Raw genomic sequence first — 24761 nt, forward strand, 5'->3', positions numbered from 1 at the left:
ACAATAGCATGTCACTGAATCTGTAATGGATCTAATGGATCACTTTCAACACTGAAGGAAGTAACTTCACAAGAGAAAGAACCCTTTATCATTTTGTGGTTTCTCTCAGCATTATCTCTTGTATCAAACAGACTGCACAACTCAACACATTTTTGATTTAGCCTTACACAGCTAATCTCTAAACTAAACGCAAACATCACAACCTAATTTTTGAACAACTGAAAGGTGCGCAACATAGTCATGGGGAAAATAAAAATAACAAGAGTAATCAAAAGAAAGTTTTCAAAGTGCAGGAAAAAGACAAACCTCCTCCCCCCCAAATGCTTTTTGAAGCTGAAATTCATAAGCTGAGTAAACATAATGAGAATTATTTTCAAAATACAGTTTATGGGGTGATAGAAATAAAAGAGCGTTTGAAAAAAACACTTTAAAAGGAGCTAAGACATAAAATTATTCCAGTGTTATGACTTTTCTTTTACAATTTTACTCAGAATAGAAAAGGAATGAAGACTAAAACAGAAGAGACAAAAGAAGTCTATTTTTCTTCAAAAGGTCATTATGGTATTTTGTTACATTTTTATACAGAAGCAATTTCCTGTGCAAATAATACGTTCTTCATGTCAACTCCTTAGCAAATTGAATTAAAGTTCTTTCTGTAAATGTAGTTATTAATATTAAGTCAACTCATTAAAAACATGTCTGAAGCATTTCACTAGTAATAAAAACCATTTACAGTGCTGAGTTTGTGAGCTGGGCTCAACCCAAAAAAATGCCACCACCCTAACTCAGGTATTTGCATTGCTTTATTGACATGGACACTTCCCCACACTAGCTAATGTTCAGTGCCAGTGACACGGAATTTTACTTTTGATATCAAATGTAGCTGAAAACATTTCCTTCTTAATTCAATAAATGGTGATAAAAAATATGATCTAAATTTCATAGAGTGCAAGCAATGTCTAATGCCAGAACACTAACAGATGGCCAGATCTCGTTACAGCAGTGTAAGATGTTCCTGCTCTCAGGTCTCTGCCCTCAGACATGATCTTTCCTCTGCTGTTTCACAGCAGAAGCAAACACATTACAGCTGCTCAGCCTAGTCAGCCACTCATAGGCTAAAGCAGCAATAAAGATAACAATAAAGCTGGAAATTGAAGGCCAAGAGAGGTTTTTGACCAGTGAACTTCACATGGCAAAAAGAATACTCATCAGAGTGAACCAAAGCCCCTTTGTGGATCCTGAGTGAAGCAGACTGTACTAATATTCTTGTATGTGTATTCTGTAACAGGATTATACTCACATTTAGGCTAGAAATCCCAGTGCCAGCACATCTAAAACAAGCAGGGTGCTTTCTAGGAGTAGATGGGCATTTGGGGGATGAAAGCCTTAGACAACTAAACCTTAGAAAATTAAAACTAGAGTTAAAAAACATACTACCAGCAAACAAATAGTTCTACAGAAATAGGAGGACACACTTTGGCAGGAGGAAATGAAATGTGGAGGCAGTGTGTGACATAATTCATAAAAAGCCTAAAGAAAGGTTTTAGTACAGCCATAAAAGGAAGAGACCAAGGTGTGGACTGCAGAGTCACCAATTTCTTGGGGAATAACCTCTCAGTTCATGATGCAACTTTGCAGACTTACTTTCTTCTGGAAAATCCACTCCTTTGTTTCTTTGTACTCTACATAAACCCTAGGCTGACGAAAATTGGTGTTATTCCAGTTGATGTAATCTGATCTTGTTATTTGCTTCATTTTAGTACAATTGGCTATTCCTGTTACTTTTGCTCAGATCAAATTTCTTGTCTTTATTCCAAGAAACTGCTACTTGCTGAACCATGCCTTGAGTAAGTTTGAAATTTTTCTGTTCCATTAGTGCAGTAAGTCATCCTATAAACAGAAGCTTGCTGGGGGGAAATTTGACAAATCATTCTGTCATTTTAATTTTAGTAGGAGTTATTATACTAGACCTATTACGGAACAGTTCACCCTCCATCTGTGTGATTTCTATATTAAATATTGACAGTTTCACAGGGATGTAATAAAAAATTGTGCATTAAAATGATAATTTCTTCCACTTACTGATGCCTGCACTGGGATATTTTACCCCCTCCTTCCACACCCCTTTTACAAGACATACATGTCCTAAATCCATCCAACTGCTTCTTCCCTTTTCCATTCCAGCAATTTTTTCTCAAGGTCACCCATAAAAACATTAAGATTACTTTTTTGACTTAACAAACCAGCAGCTTTCTATTGCTATCTGAAGGAGAATAAATAGCACCAAGAATGGTTAGGAATTACTTAGTACATTCAGCAACTCTGGATTATCTTACTACCACCATATTTAATATAAGAGTTACCTTTTGTTTTTTAGCTTGCTTAAATTAATGTTTTTATGCTTCTGCTGTAGATTTTGGTTTTGAGGGTTATAGTGGGGTTCTTTATTTTGTTTTAATAAAGTAGTTATGACAATCCACATTTATAAAGTAGCAGGCTATTTCATCATGGCCTTCTTAAACAACAATTTTTCTATTGATTTATCATAGAAATTACTGGAAAAAAAATTCTAGGCTTTTAGCAGGAAATGTCAGGTACTGTATTAATACAAAGTGCTCAGAGTTTTCTTCCTGACTGCAAAGTTTCTGTTGGTTTATTTTTAGCCATCTACTTCATCTGATTGAGTATGAGTTTATTTTAAGGAATACTATTCATCCTCGAACTTCTATTTATGATATTGAGAATTCTTTATAGAAAGGACCACAGGAGGATACAACAGTGCCAAAGCATATTGGACTGTGACTCCCTCAGGACATGCCGTTTGTTTTACAAGCATATATTCTTTTCATGCCTCTTTAAGTTCACAGGTGCTCAAAATATTTGGAGAATTCTCAAGGCTCAGATCCCTATGCAAAAAAGCTATTTTTAAATCTTTTATTTCTATTGGACAGTTGAAAACATAAAGTACTGTGGCTAAATCCTTACAGATACTGAGTTAAAACTGCTTCTGCCAACTTCTTTGAATAAGTACTCAGGAAGAAGCTCACATTTTCCTCTGCACTGTGAAAGCAATGCATGAAGAAATTAACTAACAGACCCAAATAAAGTGAAGAGGAGTCTCCAAGGACAGAGAAAATATTTACTTTTATTTCAGTAAATACCACTACATTTTCAGGTTATGCAGAAGAAACAGCAAATCAGCAGCAACGCATGTTGGATGTCTAATTGTCATCCAGAGGTCAGCATTATTCTAAAGTCCGTGGAAGAGCTCTCCAGCAGATCTCCTCCTCTCTGTATCTGCCAGCAAGTGGTTTCCTGTCAGAGGACTCTGCAAACATAGATAAGAGAAAGAATCAGAAGTTCTCCTGCTGTACTAAATAAATTCACTCAGGAGGATATTGATGAGATTACTAATTTATTTAACACTTACACTGATTTCACAATGGGAATAAAACTTCATCTCTTACCATTCATCAGTTACATATTGCCTAGGGCCATGAGTCTGCTCATAGCCTTCTTTCTCCTTGTTTTTGCCCAATTTAGTTTCACTTTTTCTCTCCTTTCCTGTGCTTCATTTTGGACTGAAATACTTCAAACATGAATGCTCTGGTTTGTAACAGTCAACATATTGCCACCACAACCTTTACAATGACAGATGCCACTTTTTTTTAAGTGGAAACAGGTTTTTTATTAGCAGCTCTAAAAGTCCTCTACACTGTTAAAAGAGCTCATTTCTGAAAACAGTGAGAAAATACATTTTCACTAGCATCTGGTCTTCTAGACTGCCTATATAACCTTCCTCAAGGAGGAAAGGTACTTATGTGAGTACTTGAGCTACAGCTGACTACTCACTCCTTACCTTGGGACTTTCATCAGGTAGGCTGGAAATACCTGAAGAAAATCATGTCAACAAAGGCAAGACAATAAACATTCACCCCAATCCCTGCAGCTTTCAATGTCCTATTTGTGTTCAGAGGTCTGCAGAATAAATGATCACCTGGATATGTAGATCAGTCTTCAGCTACAGGTTTTAACAGAGAAACTATTTAGTTCCCTCAAGTACTATGGCAGAGGAATCCTGAATGTTGTTCAACTTGGGAGTCCTGAAGGGCATGCAGTCTGCAGCTAAAGTGTCAAAGTCCACAGAGGATTGGCATATTCAGGAAAAACATGGTAAACCAGCTCAGACCCACCTCCTCCTGTCTCAGATCAGACCTTATTCTACACGCACAGTTGCTATACCAAGTGGGATCACACTTCTGCACAGAAAGTTTTGCACTTTCCTCACCTGTTATTGTTACTCTGGTAAGTCAAATTACAGAAGAAAACATTTATCAACAAGTGTCTCTACCCCAAATAACATAGTTTTCTATTGAATGGAAAAGGGACTTCAAACAGCAGAGAAGAAAGGAAACAAGTCTGAAGACTGAAAAGTAGAAAAATAATTTAAAAATCTATATGTAAAGGGACATAAAATAGAAAGCAAATGGGAAAAATAAATAGCAAGCAACTGAAAAGCTTCAGGACAGAGCAAGGAAGGGAACACAGCTAACTGCCAACACAATCAGGGACGCTGAGAAAGGCAGACCTGATCAGCCTGGCCCTTCTGCCATATGCATCCTCCCTTAACCAGGATCTGAAGGAAATGAACATTTCTCCCTAGTATTATTGCTTTCAGTGAATCAGTATGAATGTAGTACCACTCTTTCTAAGAAAGCACTTCACTGTGAGGGTTTGTTATGTCTTTCTTGTGCTCAACAGCTGCAAAGTTTCAAGTTCTTTGAAGGCAATCATTTTCTGATCAACTTTTCAATGTTTGCTTTCTCTCTGCTCCTGTTACAGCTACTTCCTTTCAGCCCATCCTTGCCCTCTTCCTTTTCCCTATCTTCTCGAGTTTTTTCCTGAACTTCCCAGTCCTTTCCATGCTGGTTCAAGACAGCATTATCAACTTATCTTGAAACACACACTTGTGACAGCAACAAGAATTAACTGTCTGTTCTACCACATGGAACAGATTTTTATGTAGTATTAAATTTAAAGGGAAATCAGAACACAGGCAATTCATTGAGAAGTTTACTTTCCCAATTAAATGCAAGGTTAATGAAGATAACATTAGAAGGAAACATGCTGAAGACAAAAAACAGTTCACTGAGTTCTGATTATTGCTTTTTACGCAGCCTGCCCCTTCTCAGCAGAGTAATTAAGATAAGAGGTCTATGGCTAATATGTGATTATGTGGTCTATATGATTCCATTCAAGAAAAAACAATGCAAAAAAAAAAAAAGGCTTTTGCTTTCACTCTTCATTCACAGGAGTGAGGTATTTTTTGTATGTGGGGTTAGAAAAGGGGAATAGATTAAATCAACAACACAAAGCTTTTTTTTTTTTTTAAGTCTTATCACAGAAGATTGGAAAACTTTAAAATTCAGCTTGAATGAAAATTTACCTAAAACCTGTTTCTGAGGGCAGTAGAAAAACTTTTGGAAATTTTGAAGGATTTACTTTCTTTTTTTTTTTTTTTTTAATGTTTTAATATATTTATCTTAAATCAAAAAGCAATCAAGTGACCTTTGTGACTTCACCCAAACCCTTTCACTTCTATTCAATATTGGAAGAAAAAATTGGACTGCCATCATCTCCAAATTTCCATAAATATACATAATTTCAATGATGCTGGCTTGTTTGTAATTTTCTTGAGTTTGCATTATTTTTTGACAACTTCATGAGAAAAAGCAATAGATTCCTGATTTTTTTTTTTAAAAAAAAGGAGACAAAACAAAACAGAACAACAAAACCACCTACATTTCTCTGTTGGAAGCCATTACAGAGAATGTATTTACTTTTACCCAAGACCTCTAATTTTAGTCATCATCCCTGGGTCTGACATGATGTACAACTTATGAAATCCTCCTTATCCATCTGAGGAACCTGCACAGAAATAGATTGTTTCAGTTGGTGATAGAGAACATGTCCCTCTCTTTCTTCGTTAGATGTAGAAAGCCCAATAAGTGTAGGCTAGGGAGACTACACTCATACTCCTCTAGCTGGATAATATGTGTACACCTGCTTCTCTACCCATTGAATCAGAACATTTTGTACATCTCATCTCTTTACATCCACAATATTCTGAAATGAAAGATGTCTTACTATAGAAGTCTGCAGTCCTGCAAATAAATAAAACTCTAACTCCACACTTGGTATGCGTGGTAACCAGTGCAGCTTCTAAAGACAAGAAAACACAATGGGCCAATTCACAGAATTCCTGATCTGGGTTGCTGCTTTTAATACTTTGTCTCAACTAGCACAGCTACCAATCCAAGTTTAACATGGGACTTTCTGTCACAATAGCTGTATGTAACTCTGTATTGTTACCACATTATTATAATTTTTATTATTTCAGTTATTCTAGAATTGTCACAAACTTTTACTAGCTCAATGATATTTTTTGGCTTTGTGATTTCCAAAAACAAGCCATGCTCTACTTGAGTACATTAAATTATTAAAATGAAATTCCTCTCCTTCCTCCCAAGATATTAATTGTTATTTTGCATTTGACAAGACCTCAGGCTAGCTCAGTGATTGCCTTTGTACCTGTCCATGGACTGGGAGAACAGAAGATTTTCTGATTGCTTTCACTACCAGTACTTACACTGTTGAGGTGGAACCACTTTCATTTTGGCAAAGAGACAGCAAGAAAGCATCTGTATAGAGTCCCAGAACAGATGCACTGTTGAATATAAACTGATACTGAAAGATAAATTTATAATAAAAATATTAAACCATCAGATTACGACCTCTTTCACCTGACAAGATTTTGATGTATAAATGGAATGTTTAATGGGCTGCATTAATGTAATTAATTTACCATAATTATAAAAGTACACTTAGTCCACAGCTCCATTTTCTAATCTGATTTTTCCTATTAAATTGACATCTCCAGCTGACTTTCACATTCCCACTTGTAATAACTAACTTCTTCAGGCTTTTAACCTTTAAAATCTTAAAGCAAATTAAATTCTTCATAATTCTATAACCCCCAAAACTACATTTTCTTCACTAAAAGTATGAATAGGAGAAAAAGGAAATGCCACTTTGCTTTTCACTGCAAGAACTAGAAGAAAAAGTCTAGTAACATATGCAACCTGATAGGTTTTCATTATGCTCTTAAAACAGTTAATTCAACTGGATCTTATGCATGCATTACCCTGAGATAGATTTCCCTCATTAACTTAAATAACAGTAGACATAAATCTTGACATAATCTTCTCTGTGAACTTTACTGTCCGTAAAGCATATGGAGTCTTCTTTGCCAGAGAGAAACTCAGTCATTTTTACACTCCTGGTGTGGAGCCAGGTTTTTGTATCAGTGTGGCTGGCAGGATGAATCAGCGAAATAACTCTACCTCCCAGTCTTTTATTGAGTCCTATCAGATTACCAAGTTTTTAAAGGCCTCATGAAAGGTTCACGAACTAAGCCGCACATTTATAAGTGAGGATAAACAGACTGTCAGTCACCATCAGTGACAAAGCCATACTTGGGCACCAATGTGAACACAACATGAACATCATCAAAATCTAATAGTCCCTCTCTTGGCATTCTTACATAACCTGAATCAGGGGTACTAGTGCAACTGCAGCCAAAACATTAGTTTCTTATTGTATAACCTTTTGCTGCGTTGTGTACCTGAATATGTAGCTCATCATTTCCCTGTCGTCTAATCTGTGGTGAGAAGCAAACCTTTCTCATTTGGAAGAGGGAAGAAATTCTGCCTTCAACATGAGTAAAGGAAAGTTGTAGCATTTACTATAGTCATCAGCTGGTTGTATTGTGGGGAAGTTAAGTCAAGAGTCCACAAATAAAAGGCATTTAGGAGTACAAGAAGAGCAGGGAAAAGGCTGGGGAAAAGCAAGTCCTGAGAAAAAAGTAAATTTAAAAGGCTTAGAGATGCTATCTAGAAAAGACCAAGAAAATACTCAAGCAATAGAGGATTTCAGTAATATGATATATTATTATAATATACCATATTACTGAAATCTTCTCTTATAACTATAATATGGCATATTCCTTCCAAGTAAAACTTGAAAGTCAGCCAGAAGCCAGTCTGCAAGCAAAAACAGGGGCTGACAGACACTCACTTGGGACAACCCTTCATTATCAGTTCCAGTGGAGTACCTTTCTCACTGATTGGATGGCCAATCTTGATTTTCCACAGGTTTAACCATCAGAATCCTGAGGACATCTGAATTTCTTTCATCTATGACATCTTCTAGATATATTTCTAATTTCTTTAAGATTCCAGACATGGAATGTCTCAATGATTGAGACTCGTGAGTGTCATTACCATTTAGTGGGAAAGATTGTCCTGATCCTTTTACCTCATACAAATAGACAGATATATGGGCACACATTTATATCAATTGCAGTTTTCCTTCTATGTCCCCACAGACCACATTTTAAGAAAACTCTAAATTAAATAGAGTCAGCAGATAGGCAGATTTATAAAGAAAACAAATAAGACAAACCTTTTTTCGTATCTTCTGCAGCTCAAGGATGCTCACATCATCACTGCTCTAGGTAAAACATGTAGACAAGATAATTTTTAAATTAGTTTATACCCCAAGCCCTCTGGACACATGGAGAATAAACAGTAATAAATGAGGATTTCTCTTCTCAGTAAGACAGAGACATGCAACAAATCACAGGAGGAAAGTTCCTTTGCAACAATTGGAAAGTTAATAGGTTTTTTCAATGTCCTGCTTGAAAATTAATCTTCCACTTAATCAAACTCTTATGGATAAATAATACTTTTCCTGTCAACAAGACTAGATTTAATAATATTTCTTATCTTGAAATGGCAGTCTGGAAAATATTGGTGCTTTTTTTCTATTTTTATTGTAACTTAAACTTTTTTTGTGTGCTTGGACCTATACTCAGGCCAGACCTCTTAAGCAGTTTGGACAGATAAAACCTACATGATCCTCAAGCCAGAATGTTTCTGCATATGTATAGCAGAATCAGAGTGAGGGACATGTCTCAGGAGACATCTCCTGAGTTTGACGTGCCTCTGAGTTGAGCAGTGGGCCTTTCAGCACACAGTTTAAGACTCAAGTCCTTAAATTCTACCTGGTTTAGGTGGAAGTCCTTTGTTTCAACTGGTCCCCACTAACAAAAAGATGTATATTGCCCTCTCTAGCTGGTAATTCCCTGCTGCAATATCTGATGGGTATTGCAAACTTGCAAGCATTAGAAGCACTTTCAAGTTTAGTATTCACCATCCTTTCATTACTTGAAAAGTCTTGTTTCTTTTCTTTCTGTCCAATTTTCTGTGGGTCAAACTGCCTTCATTTGCTTTGTCACAGATTTCTACATCTCCAAATGTGCTTTATGTGGTTTCACAAGGTTGAAAGAGGAAAGCTAAATTTGATTTTTCAGATACATGGGGTAGGGATTCACCCCATCATATTTTTGAAGCTGGGATAATCAGCAGTGGTTTCACTCAAGGATATGGTTCTGAATGAAACTAGACTGTATGCTTGCATGATAAAAATACTTAAATATAAATGTCATCTGTGTGCATGTAAAATGCTACAAGGATTCCATTCAAGACATAATTTTAGACTACAAAATTGCTAACTATACTCCTTAAATATTGAGAATAAGGGGATTAGGAACAAAAAGCAGAAGCATGACATTGATGCAAATAATTTTCCTCCTAAATTTTTTCTCTCTATGATATGATAAAATGATGAATAAAATAAATATAATATATATTATAAGAGCTTAAGAGACAAAAAGTATCAACAGAGTAGCTAACTGAAATACTTCTAACCCTATCCAATAAAATACATTGCAACAGCATCCCAATAGATATTTTTTTTCCACAAGCAGTTTATAGATAAGGCACAGGTCTCTAAAGTGAAACACTGGCTCAGAACTGTAAGTCAGGAACAGATTAATGCTAAGAACAGTGATGGAGGAAATACAATAAAACTCCCACTGAAAAGTCTTTCTATATTAGTTTTCTTGGCTGTAATTGTTTGTTGTCATACTCACAAAGTTCTCAACAAGAAAAAGAATAGAAATCAAAAATTTAGCTTTGGTCTCATGATAGACTCTTAAAACTTCAGATAAATATTGCAGAATTTAGTTTGAAACACTTGTATTTTCCAGTAAATATTAATCTTGAAAGGGATTTTTTTCATTTTTTCATGAACATTTGACTTAATTTTCTCCACATTTATAGATAATATGTTTTTTTATTTTCAATATTTTTCAGTCACCTGTTGAATTATTACAACTACAATACTTCATATTTCACATACAGTCCTGGAACTCTGTATTAGCACTTGGATTGATTTACAGAAACTTCTGAAAACACCTATCATGGGAAAAAATAAGTTAGCTATTAATGAAAAGTGAAAAATACAAAAAATAGTAATAATAATAAAAAAGACATCTCAGCTTTTATCAGCTCACCAAGACTGCAGCTCAAGGGGAAAAAAAATCTTTTTAAATTGCATCTCAGAACACAAGTTCTTCACAACAGAACTGGAAGAAACTCTGAATCAAGCAATTATCTAAATTTCTGTAGCAGGTCAGAATTTGATTTTGTCTTTTATTTCTCCAAGATTAACTGAAGAAACTTTAAAAAGGAGGCTTTCTGAATTCAACATTAAAATGCATGACAGTCCAAACTGTATGCAGCAATTTCAGTCACTTTAATATTCAATACAGCACAAGAACTACATTGCTAACTGAGTTCATTCTGGCACATAAATTTCCATTCACTGTGGCATTTATCTGAGACTATACTTCATTCCTCTACAGCACTCATCTAAATACAGGAGAAAGTCACAGAATCCTGTGCTAGGCAGGATATTGAGTTTGTGCCACAAGTGCAGGAATTACCTGTGATTTATTTATTCCTATGTTGGTAAATTAGTGAGAGGACTGCTCATGTGGATCTCCACTGAGGAGACAGCAGAGTAAGACCATGGAGGTTTGGAATGAAATATTTTATATGGAACACATCTCCTCTGCACTTGAGCAAACCATCTATTACCCTTTGTCTTGATTCCACTCTCTAAGAGACAGGATAAGCCATCCCAAGTAACTTTCAATACTACAAGGATTTTAAAAATACAAAAAAAAAAAAATTCATAGCTCTTTTTAACAGAGATAAGAATGACACACAGATTGAAAACAGCAAGAGTTGTTTATATCACACAAAAGGAAGAACAGTGCCACTGTTAGCTGTTCCAGGCAAAATATTTCCCATCCCCCTTCCACTACTTTTTACTCCAAAGCCCTTCACAAGTATGCAGCTTCAAACATTTAGTGTAAACTGGAAGAAATGACAGGAGGATGTGAGCTGATGCAGTTGATATGTGGGAGGTGCCATGTTCTTTTATTTCTTCTTATACTTGGGACCAAAACCCCTTGCTATCTATTCTCTTTCTGCCCTTTCTTTTTCTTCCTCTTCCATTCTTTCTCCCTCTTTATCACCTAAAACTCTTCAAGAAGGCAATTTCCAAGTCTTCTTGTTTATATTTGCATTAGGTTGGGTCAGGCAACCTTGGCCTCTGCTGTCAGGTGCAACTCAAGGCATGCTGCAGACACTCCATCTGCCAGTTTGCCTGCCCCAGGGCTGGGAGCCCTGCAGCTGCCTCGGCACCACTCCACACTTGTGTTAATTAACCCAGGCACACGCTGATGAAGCTGTAATGCTTTCAGAGTCTGACAAGTATCTCTGTTGCACTGTGTAGTTAGAGCTGTTATAGTCTGTTGCTCCTCATTGTCACAAATATTTTTGCATTATACTTTATAATGCTGTCATTAATTAGTTGCTACATGACCCACTTGGTTTTATCATTTTTTTCTAATACCAGTCTTCCTATCTTTTCTGACTTCACCATTACATTCTTTTCATTTTTTATGACTTACCCAAGATCTTCCCTTTTCTAGTTTTGGTATTTCTGTTCTATTGACACCTCTCTCTCTCTTTCTTCTTTCAGCATTTTAAAAATGGATTAATTTATTTTATTATTACTAATTTTAACCTTCTCTACACCCTGGCCTTTTTGAGGAAAAGGCTGAGTGTAGAAACATGACAGACAAAAGCAGAAATGTTTATCAAGAGGAAGTCAACACTTGAGATCTATAATGCCATTAACCACTATAACATATGAGTTGACAGTAACCTTGTTTTTCTTATTTTATATTTATGAAACCCAGTTTCTGCTTTTCTGGAAAGTGAGTCTTAGGGTGAGAAGAAGATAGGAAGTCCTAACACTAGACTTGCTGCCTTCTATAATTTGCAGGCTAAGACAAAACATTCCTATTCCCTGGTACCTTATGGTCACAGACAGAGAGAAGCTTCTGGCAGCTGCTTGCTGTGTTTGCATCAGCTCTAGGTAGTTCTCTGCTCCCATTTAGTTGCACATATCACTTTCTACACACTCTCTGATGATGGAAGATGCTGCTAAAAGCACAGCAAAGAAAGCTGTCTCTAAGGGCCCCGTACATTCAACAGCAAAAGGACTCTGCAGCTCCTTTTATGGCTGTTGAATTAAGAAGTTCAGAGAAATTCTTAATCTCGCCTAGCAATTTCTTTTCCTTTGCCTCTACCTCTACCAATCTTTCTCTGCATGGTTCATGGACCACAAAAATGGCAAATCAACAATTTCTTTTATTTTTTTCTGCTCAGGTATTTGTAATTGAAATGTTAAAATTGCTAGGAAGGGAGAGAGCATGGCTATGGAGGCCCCAGAAGGAACAAGAAGAGAAAGAGATAAAAGGATGACAAGTTTGGATGACAGAGCCCATCATGAAGGTTCCAGAACATCCATCTATGCTTGATTTCACAAAAACACCCAAAGTGGGAAAACAAAGGACACTTTAAAAGAAAGGATAGACCATGTGAGATGGAAAGGATAGACCATTGGAGAGCATGGCAGGAGACACAAAAAAGAAAAAAGAGTTTGTCAGCAGAGCTGCCTAAAGACTCTCAGGGGTCAAACACAATGGAGACACACCATCCACAATTCACATCCAGGAACCAGCCCATGGCCAGCAAACACGCTAACCAAATGTTTCTTCTCCCTTCCTCCTTCTCCACCTACTCCATACAAAAGGAGTTCAGTCACCTCCAAAACGACCGACTGACCTAATGTGTTCACCATCTTAAACACATGAAGAAGATATTATAAGGAAAGCAATCTATCAAGACCCAAATTCAGAGACAGCAATTTAAATCAACACATTTCCACAGGCACTGGAACTTTACAAATGTTAGACCAGTGGAGCAAATACAAAAGATACAATAGAACGTCTGAACGAAAACTAACCAAAACTTTGTTTACAAAATGTTGTAACATTAACTGGAATAATGCAATGAGAAATAAGTCTAACTCTGAATATGGCTAAAACAGTCTCAAATATGAGCACTTAGAGAAAAGATTTCTACCAGATATTTATAGAGTCCCTGTAGAAGTCAGGACTCAGTCAACCATTTACACAAAAATGCTAGAGTTTCAGAAAAGCAAAGATGGTTGGACGATAACTTCTGGCATAGCTCTTACACTGCAATGAAAAAAATTTCCAAATGGTTGTTTACAAGGTAGATCTCATTCCTCTGTGCAAATATTTTGCAGGATATTTTTTTTCCTTAACATCCCCTGTGGCTGATTTCATTAATTAATATCAGGTTGAAAGACAGGTTCAAGCTTCAGTGAAGGTCTGAATGAAATGTTTTTAGCAAATTTACAGCTCTAAACTAATGGTGAACCTATATGTAATGACAAAGGTATTCAGGAATTAATTTCTCTGCTTCTCAGTTTAGGCAAAAGCTTTTATGTGATGCGCTGGTGCTGAATGGATGCCTTATTGCAGGGTACTGACTGGGTCTGTTTCACGGATACCATTGCAACTCCGGTTGCAATTGTTCAGAAAACTTCCCTGAAAATGGGTTGCAAATAACAGAACTTGGAGAGCAGGGCAGAGGTGGGTAGGTGTATTTTTTAACCTGCATTTAAGTGAACTCTTCCATCACAGTGCAATATTTTGATGGGACTAAAGAAAACTAAAAAAAATGCTGTGAAATGCCTGGGTACTGGAGTAGCCTCCTGAAAAACACCTACAAACATATATCCTCCAAAAGACCAATTACTGGGCATCTCCAGAATCAAAATTAAGTCCCTCACATCTTTGGCCAACACACTAGCTACTTTGGAGGTTAGAACCAAGACCCAAAATTAACATCAGCTTGAAATCAATGACAAATAAAAGAAAATCAAAATTATAAAGATAGCATTGTAGGGAAATATGCAGAAAACTTATGGATGAAGAAGGTCTTAAAGACCTGAATATTTATCAATCCTCTAAAGTTGTAGTTATAGAGAAATGAGGTCTGAAAAGGACATATAGACATCAGTAACAGAATTATGTCAAGTGGAGGAAAATTTCAAAGTACTGAAATCTTATAATAATTAGACCAGGGAAACTAGAATTCAGCTTCCTAAACTACTTCTGTGAGACAAGAAAATGAAAACAAAAATAGTAAAAACATGAAACAAACTAGTAGTCAAATATTTAAATAAGTATAATAATTATTTACTTCCCATTATCAGGGAGAAGATTGTGCATCTTGAACCTCCTCCAGGTTAAAACCAGTTTGCTTTTTCTGAACTTTTTGCAACTAGAGCCACCAAATAAACATTGAAAATCATTCACCACCACCACATCCATCATCAGTTCTCAAGGATGGGACTACCAATGTGAGGACTCCATAAAGAAAGCTTCCTTCCATGTGTATTGTTTAAGGGTACGAAGCCTCCTACTCTACACACTTTGGACGGGACCTTGATGGTCTGTTGAGGCACTGGGTCACAAACTGCTGGAGAGCAAAAAGAAAAGCTGCTAAATGGAACCCACTCCCCTACAACATTTAGTACAAGTAAGTTTTACATCCCATTGGGCTCTCCCTCTTCCTATAACAACAACAGAGCCTGATATTTCTGAAGACAACACTTACAACACAATTGGAAAAGGGCTGCTATCAGCTATGTAACACAGGAGTGTAGTTCCATTACTAAATTCCTTACCGCAATCTATTAGTGAGCAAGTTGCAGCTGTGGGACTGCACACATGGGTGCTTCAGACTGCTGAAACTGAAATATATACCCTGGCTCACTAGGTATACAGTTTTAAAGAGGAAAATATACTTAATCCCATTTGCAATAAAGTGCCTCCCAAGAGACAAGTTATGGTTGAAATGTTGACTGATGGCCCAAATCTTAGACTTTTGGAATAATTTAGAGAGAGTACTACTTCTGAAGAATTCAAAGGAGAGAACATTTTTCCTTTTTTTCTCCTGAAGCTGATGAGTCAAAGAGAAGTAGAAGATATATGAACTCGACTGAGTTCTCATTGATTTATACCTCACAACTGACCCTAAAACGTGGATATCTCCAGGTGGATTTGGCAGCCTCAGGCTGAAATATTATGAATTCATCTAGAAAGAGCATTTTGAAAAATATGGTTAACAAGAAATCACCTTCAAAGCAAGTTTTCTTACTCTCTGTCTCTGTAGAAACAGAGATAGAGACAATATTTACAAGTCCAAGTGGTAAATTAATATAAAATATAAATGTGCAAATAGTCATAGCCTGTTTTATTAATATAAAAACTTTCCAATACCTCTAAGTTTCTTCCTCTAAGAAAAAACATTTAATACTAGCATTTGGAATAGTTGTCTAAAATATTTATCTCCTCTGTAATTCTACCAGATTGACAGAAAAGGCAGCTCTTCAATTTGTTTCAGGAACTGTAGACAGTTTCAGGAACTGTAGACATATTTGAAACTAATATGTACTTAGATTTTTTTTTTTTTTTTTTTTTTAGCCTCTATGTAATTCTTTGGTAATTCCCTAGCTATTTAAAAAAATGTTAGCTCCTAGAACTACCAGAAGCTTCACAAAGAGATTCTTTTATTTTGATCTGATTTTTTTTTTTTTGTTGGAAGTCAGTACATTCCAAATCAGTTGGAATATCAAGGGGGAAAAAAAAACAGTGATTGAATATAGCCCAATATTTAATGATTTATTTCTAGCAGGCTGGTACAATAGATTAATATATCCCTGAAATATTAATTTTCATTAAAGACTGTTACAGCAGAAATTTAAACTCAAAAAAATTATGCAATACCTAGTAGTGACACCATTTAATAGGCTTAAGTTCTATTTCTTTCTGTATACTTTCCTGCACTAAAATCAGGTAGAAATGCTCAATATCATCAGTAAATACAAAATATACATGACAACATTTTACCAAATTTTCATGCATACTTTGCATGGCAATAATAATGGAGAGAAAAGGTCAAATTCAAATCTATTTCCCACTGCACATTCTGTTGATATTTATCTCCCTTTAATATTTAGGTTAAATTACATAGCTGGTTATCTTACACCATGGAATCTTTGATAACACGAGTTATTTTCCTGCATAAATACTGACTACAATGACAATGTACCTGCAGTCATCCCACACAAGTCATTGTGTGTTCTGAATTATTGAACATACTGTTCTCCTTACAGTCAGTAAGGAAAAGTCAGTCTCCGTTCTGGCAGTAGTTTTAACAGGAGAACTTATCCTGAAAGGGAAGAAACATCCCCTGAATAAGGAAAAACTAAGACAGGGCTGGAAGAAGACTCAAGATGCACATGTCTGGCCTTCAGTAGGAAAGAAAACTCATGTAGATCATCTCTAACCAATATAATTTTTTTTTTTACTCTATGCAGCATGAACTGAAGAAGGTTCCACACACTTTCTTGGTAGGCTATTCCAGTGGTTTATGAACCTCACCATTTAAAAGTTGTTTCTTCACTTGTCAGCAACATTTACAGATTATTTCTATTTTCTACTAGTAATACTGGGGTGTGGGGAAGCAATTGCCATCTTTTTATTAGGGGTTTGCATATTTTGCAAAATATATAATCTCTTTTTAAACTTACTAGAGTGGAATTCTTTCATGATTTTCACTATTTTCCAAATCTGACGGATTTATTTTCTTCTGAATATCCTTCACTTTTTAGCTATGCATTCATTCAAGGATGATACTTAGAGCTTCACACACTGTTCCAGCTGAGAGTTTTAGTCACATCAGATAATAATAATTATCTCCCATGTGTTACAAGCAAAATTCCTGCTACTTCACTTCAATAAAAGACCTGTGATTTTACTCCTATAACAAAAGGAAGAAAGTTTATGTGACCTTTTCCTTTTTCTAGACATATTGCTGACCATCTGCTGCAATCCTCCACTGCAGTACCGGTGATTAGCTGGTTCATCATTTCTCAAAGTTTATTCTGGTTTTATTCCAACACAGTTAAATCCAGAGGTGTTCTAACTATATGCTGCATTCTAACAACAAACCTAATTTTTAAAGCATTAGATAGAGCTGTACCAAGGAAGGCCCTTTCAATTTGAGAGAAAACCACAGAGTGTGGGGGACAGGATCAGCCAGTTGCATGAATTGCACTGATCAGCACTTTCACCTGGGCAATGTCACTGGTCATTTTGCTCATATCACGTAAGAGGATATCAGAATTCTTACTGGGTAAAATGACAAAGGCTGTTCTATTTCTTTATCCACTAGATGATCATCTTCCATTGAAGAAAGTAAACAGATTTTTATGACACACTTTGCTCTTGTCAAATTTTTCTGGTTTTCTTCTTATTTCATTATCCTCTAGGTTCTAGAAATTGTTTCATAATTCATTTAGAGCATGTTTTTCCTTCCCTAGCACTGTACATTGTGCTCATTTTTTTTCACCCTAAACTACATTTTCTACATATTGTTTATTCTTCTTCAGTCCCCAAGGATCTAACCTGCCCTCCATCATTTTTCAAAAGTAATTAATGATTAAAAAAATGCCTATTGTTTTTTTAAGCCCTTGAAGATAAAAAGACATTATAGTTTCCCAATTAAAAATGGCTAAGTTAATAAAAGAATCTTAAAATTGCTCTTTCTCTGTCCATATTAAAAATTAATGCATTAGAAATCTAATTACAATGTATCTTTATTCTTCCAAAACAAATGCTTTAATGCTATCTTTTTTTTTGAAGAGTGATGGATGCTTTCCTTTATATATCTATTTTTTCCATGAATCTTTTCATTTTTTTTGCAAATTAGGCATGTTACATGCTAGTTTAGTTCTCTGTATTATGTATTCACTTTTGCTATCCTTTTTTTATTGTCTTTAGCCTTTCTTCTGCTCCTCAGATACAATCAAGATGCAGAAAAGATATTTTTGAGTACACAAAAAGTAAAGTACCTTCTCAGTCACTACTGATTACATTTGAGAAGCAATGGAAGAAAGCTAAATATCCATGAACTCAAAAAGTGTACACAAAATATATTGAAAGTATAATCAAGAAATGAGGACCACAGGAAACACTGCAGAAATATTGAAAAGACCCAAAAGTCCAAAACCAAACAACCAGAAAAACCACAAAATAAGGGAACAAAACAAACCCAAAATAACAAAAAACCCCAACCTCTCCATATGCTTTCATATCTCTACTTCTGCACTAATATAAATTGCCACTGTTTTTTTAACATATTCCATTTTCTCATAACATATATTTAGAAGGTGTGAAGAGAGAGCTTTATTACTTAGCTGTTTTTCCCAAGAGACCCTGATTTGCCCAAGTTTATTAACTTTGCCACTGTATTCCTTTCTGTGGGGATGTCATTTCAGAAACTTTTCCAACACCTTAATAGGTCACTTAAACTTCTCCCTGCATTCTCCCTGTGGAGTGAGAATATAGCCCAAAATAGTCACATTCTCTGCCTCCTCCACTTTCTGAAACAAAAGTCTAACTGTCAGTGTGGCTTTACAGTGCCACTCAGGCTTGCTGTGACCTGTCATACTGTTTTCCCTCAATAACTGAAGTCTAACATTGTCATTAGCTTCTGTGCTTTGGATAGCTCTTTAAATTTCTAAGGATCAGACACATGAAAAATAGAGGAACTTCTTGTTCTTCTAATGCTTAACTAGTGACACTGTGTATTTGAGTAAGTTTGAAAAGCAGCCAAAGTCTTGATGAGCTGTTGAATATATAGCAAGTGGAAAAACTTGAAGTTTATTTAGACAGACTTTACCATTTTTACTCATGCTGATAGTACTTTATTCCATAAGTAATTGCATTGATTTAGCTCATTACTCCAGGTTTAGGGATAAACAGTGCCAGAAAGAAAACTTAGGGTGAAATAACAAGGGGAGGGAGGAGCATGTGAAATCAGTGACATGGCACTTAACTTTGTATTTCTTAATTAAACAGTTCTCTCTGTAGCTACAATTATGGGACTTGCAATTAAAGACTGTAAAACCATGTTAATGATTTATTCATGTTCAATGAGTAATTTAAACTGCTTAGATTAAGTAGTTTTAATAAAATACAAATAGAGGATGAAAACACATCAGATAAAGCAAACCAAGATGGATAGCTACTTCTATTTACATAAATTTATGCAGCAACCAGTTGATAAACACGTGTTACAGACAATATTTAATTAGCAATTTAATTGGGGAATACAAACATACACTAGAGAATTCAAAGGTAGATTTTCTTCAGTGTGATTTGACTCTCATAAACATAAAGTGTAAGAGAAGAGAGATCAGCTAGGTACCAGAATGACATATATAATAAGATACATTGGAAACATTTTTGTCCTTCACTACCCAATATCTACAAATAGAAAAGAAATAGAACAATATCTAAGATATTTATCTAAAATAAAAAAATGAATTTTTAAATGCTCTTTTCTCTCTAGTCACTATAAAAGTTTAAACTAGCTTCAGTGTGGACATGAAAATCCTCCAAATAATAATTAAATCAATCCTCTACAAATTACCAGTTTTACAGGTGTTTTCCTCAAAGCTCACATGTAACTCAAATAATAATTTCAACCCAAAAAGATAATTTCAGTTGCATATATGATATAAAAAATGGAAATAGAAGACTGTGTAATCATAGGATTATAAGGACTCCTACTGGGTGAGCAGAAGTGAAGCAACATGAAGTAAAAATGCTAAGGTGCAGATGTCAGTGTAGGCAGGTGGTTGAGAAAGAGAAAAGAACATGAAAAAGCTGCGGATAAATGAAGAACACTTGGTCTGAAGCTGTACCTATGCATCAAGGCTAACTAGGCTAGTCTGAGGTTTATGACTAAAGGGGCACTGCCCTCCATCTGTATGCAGATCCTATTGCACTACAGCTGCATGTGAAGATTTTGCTCACAGAGAATAGATCTTCTCTGCTGCAACAACCACCTCTCAGCTGTTCTCTTGCCTGAGGGCCCAGCTGACATAGGAAAAGCCTCAATACCGTAAATGCATACATCATACCATGAAGAGGAACCATGGGTACACCAGGAATGTTGGAAGATACGTTGGTAACTTGCTCCTGAGACTTTTCTGGAGCAACATGGAAAAGCAGCAGAAACAAGCTGAGTCAAACATTTTGGGCTAGAAGTAGCCCATGGGCTAATGGCTGCTCCTCCCTGTTCTCCAGATTCTTTAAAACTTTAAAGCAACTTCAATGACCTACTGTCAGAGACTGGAATGTCATGATTAATCATTTAAACATTATTATAAAGCACTTTTTTCCCATTATGACAAAACTGTATGAAGAAGTTGCGACCACCAAAGACTACTCTTGCCTGGATCTGCCTCCTTTCTGGAACTTTGACTGTGAATTAAGACACGTAAGGGAACTTGAGATAAAAGTGACACTATTGTCCAGTTATCTCAGGTCTGGGGAGAAGTAAACAAGACTGAGGGAGAAGAATGTATTCACAAGAAAGCCACACCCATCAGCTGTCCTGAATGCAATCTCTGTCTGGGTCCAAGGTTGGGGAGTCCATAGCCCACAGGCTCACCTGCTGAGGCCAGGTTTGCACACTGCCCCCCAGACGAGATGGGGGAGGAGATGTTCTGTAGGGGATTGTTTGAACTATCTATCAGAAGTAAAACACATTTTCTTATTTTCAGTCCTGGACAGCAGAACTTACAACAGATAATATTCAGAGCATAAAGTAGTGAGCTAATCATCATTAAAAGTACACTCAAACATGGGGCAAGGGACCAAAGCAATTGTGTCAGAATTTATAAACATCTTCCATAGGTTAATGAAGCTTTTGGAACTTCTTGCATCTGACAGAACCAAGGGCCAAGCCAAATCCATTTTTTAAGGTCTTAGGAGTAGGGAACATTAATATTGACAGACATTTGAAGGATAATAGGGCTATTTAAGAAAATGTTTCCCTTAGATTCATACATGCAGGCTTTATGTTGTGCATAATACTTAGAGGTAGAATCCATTAATGAGCTAAGCTGATAGATGGATATCTATGACAGACATCAGCTTTCACTGATACAACCACACTGTTACATCCAAATTTCAATAAAAACCAAAAAAACACACTTATCCCATACTATAGTAAGCCATCATATTTTCACTGCATGATTAAGTATAGCACAGAGATCTCTGACTTAGTAGAGTCAAAGGCACTGTGTTGACTGATTTAAACAGACATTCTTAACAACTTGTGCTGAAGCTAATTATCCCTTTAAGGTGCAATAGCACTTGTGACTCTAGAATTCTAGGATGCATATTTCTACAACCTGTGTTGGAGTAAACTTCAAGCTAGACATCCACAACATCCATAACAGAAAATCTGAATGGGCAAAATTAGAAGATCCATAGAAAACAAGCAGCTTAAACACCTCTTGCCTACTATAATCAGCTAACTTCAGAGAATGTTTCAAATGCAGCCTGCTTCTTAAGTCTCAGATAAATTCAGCTTTGTAGTAGTTATATTGAGACCTACCAAAAAAAAACCATTCCACTTCCAAGTGAACTTAAATAGTCCAAATCTAGAATTCTATTAATTTAAATTGCTGACAGAACTTTCAAAATAATAATAAAAAATAATTTTAAAAAACCCATATAGTGGACATCAGTGCAGTTACTTTGTGTACCCCACTACCAGACATAAATGCACTCATTCAAATTTACTAATAATCAAACTTGAATTGGGGTATCAATACAGGCTAAGGCATGAAGGGATGGGGAGAAGCCCTAGGAAGAAGGACTTAGGGTTAATAATTGATAGAAAGCTGGACATGGGCCAGCAACAGGCATTATCAGTCCAGAAGACCAACATACCCTGGGCTGCATCCAAAGCTGTTGGGGTGAGGGAGGTGATTCTGTCCCTCTGCTCTTCTCTGGTGAGACCCCACCTGGAACACTGCTTCCAGCTCTGGTGTCCCAGCACAAGAAAGACATGGAATTGTTGGAGTCCAAACAGGAGCCACAAAATTAATCAGAGAGTTCGAACATTTATCCTATGAAGAACACTTCTCTCAGCTGAGAGAGGTTCATCTTGGGGAAGAGAAGGCTCTGGGGAAACCTCATTGCAGCCTTTCAGTGCTTAATAAGAATTTAGAAAGATAGAGACAAATTTTTAGCAGAGTCTGTGGAGATAGAACAAGAAATAAAGAATTAAAAAAAAAAAAAAAAAAAAAAAAGGGCAGATTTAGACTAGATATAAGGAAGAAATTCTTTACTGTGAGGGTGATGAAACACTGGAACAGGTTGCTCAGAGAGGTGGTAGATGTCCTGAACCTGGAAATATTCAAGGTCAGGTTGGACAGGACTTTCAGCAACCTGATGTAGTGGACCGCATCAATGCCCATGGAAGGGAGGTTGGACTAGATGATCTCTAAAGGTCCCTTCCAACCCAAACTGTTCTATGATTCTGTAGTCTGGTAATAGTAAACTTCCTAATTGTTGGCCTCTGCTCAAGTCTCACATTCTGAAAACTGATTGCTCTCCATATCTTTTCTCCTATGAGAGTTCTATGGTTCTCCCATACTGTTTCAGAGGATAAGTCAGTGGATTTTATATGAACAAGACAGTGGTATTTACTTGCATTTTTTTGTGTGGTTGGTTCTAATAGAAGGCTGCCTGGTCCTCCATCCTTCTTTGTCTGCCTTACCTAAGAATGCTCCACAGCTGAGGACAAAATGCAAGATGGGTGAACCACAACTAACTTTCATGTTCATCTCCATGAGCCTTCTTCTCCTACTTCCCGTAAGGTCTCTTCAAACTTTTTTGAGATTTGACAGAAGTACAAAAAACCTGAAATACATACATACATTAGTGCCTACACTACTTTGGTAACCAAATTTTAAAAAAACCCATACCATTTCAGTTGCCTCTGAAGTGTTACTTCAACACTCCAGATTAGGGTATTACAGGAATTTAGATAACGATCCTGCTGGGCTCAGTGACTCTGTGACTCTTTGTGTCACTACCCTTCTTAGGTTTCCACCAGTCTGAATGAAACTGGCCTCTGCAGCAAAAGCAGTTGTCATTCCCCACTTACCTACAAAGGTTTTTGTGCATTTGGCTGTTCACACCTAGACCATACTATTCTTAAGCCATATTTTTAATGGCAGGCTATAAGTCAACATAAGGGTATAATTTATATTTTTCAGAGTTTATTACCTATGAAAATATTCATGCATCAAATTTCTCCTTTGGCATCCTCCAGAGATGTTCAAAAGTGTTGTCCTTTGCTGCTGGGTATGTCAGAGTTTAATGGGAGTATATACTCATTAGTAAAATGGCTACATACCAAAAAAACTTTAATAAACCTTCAATCAGACATCACACTTCTCTAACAAAAAACATACTTCAAAGCCTTAGTTGCTAGTTAAAAGCCTTACAAATTACAAGATCTACAATGAGCTTTGCAGAACAGCATTGCAATGTGTTTGTTTTCTTCCTGCTGTTGCCTCCTCATGAATTGCCTGGCATTTGAGAAAAACCATCATGGTAGCAGCAGCAGGAACACATTTTGTTTTGTTCTTTCTGAAACCTATCCATTCCTCAGCCACAGATTCACAGTTAAATTTCTCTCTTTTACTCATAACACCACCAAATGGCAAAAAAATGGCATTATTCCATGATATTTGAGAAAATATTGATCATCTTTTTTATGATGTTCCAAATACAAAATTTGCCAAGACATAAAAAAGTTGTAGAAAATCCTGTGTTTCAGGTCCAACACACATGTTTGTGTATGTTCTGGAGCATTTTGGATGTGCTACAGTGAAACACCAACAGTCTAACATATTAAACATGAATAGGCCAGTTTGTATTTTACATATTAATAACAGGAAAAAACAAGGAGACCTTTGTATACTAGGCAAATCTAGTAAATATTAGTAAAATAACAACCTCCTTGGAACATACTTGGCAAGGTAATTAATTTTTTGCCCTTCCTATATTATAACTTATCAGCCAATAACCAATAACCAATACCAATAACTCTGTACCATATTGCCTTAGAGTCATCTTTTAGATGGAAATTTTTAGAATACCCAAAGTCTATGCCCACAGCCTGCCTTCTGTGACTCTGCCCTCTTCAGGTGTCATTCTGTGTTCAACATCCAGCTCTAACTCCATTAATCTAAATTATCCCAGAACTATTATTTAGTGACAGAAGGACTGGCGATTTTTGTTAAATCCACCTTGCTCTCCTAAAGTGTCAATGAAGATAGTTGAAAGATAAACGGCTCAGTTAAATCATCTCTAATGGATATAAATATGTTTAACTTCTTGTATTTCCTGATGAAGAAGAATATTAATTCAAATGAACCAAGATATATTAATGTAAATATACTGAATA

General features: G+C 36.2%; 1 long non-coding RNA gene across 2 annotated transcripts in view; it reads right to left on the minus strand.

Moving 5' to 3' along the window:
• Nucleotides 1-3125: 3125 nt before the first annotated feature.
• The window catches only part of LOC110470897 (uncharacterized), a 47773-nt gene continuing 26137 nt past the window's right edge, over nt 3126-24761 (minus strand). For both annotated transcript variants that reach the window (XR_004147917.1, XR_013341148.1), the window contains exons 4-5: nt 8524-8571; nt 3126-3328 (exon numbers count right to left, since the gene is read on the minus strand). This is a non-coding gene — a long non-coding RNA (uncharacterized LOC110470897). The remainder of the gene's footprint in view (nt 3329-8523; nt 8572-24761) is intronic.

This window comes from Lonchura striata, chromosome 1, assembly GCF_046129695.1.
Source record: "Lonchura striata isolate bLonStr1 chromosome 1, bLonStr1.mat, whole genome shotgun sequence".
Classification (NCBI taxonomy): domain Eukaryota; kingdom Metazoa; phylum Chordata; class Aves; order Passeriformes; family Estrildidae; genus Lonchura; species Lonchura striata.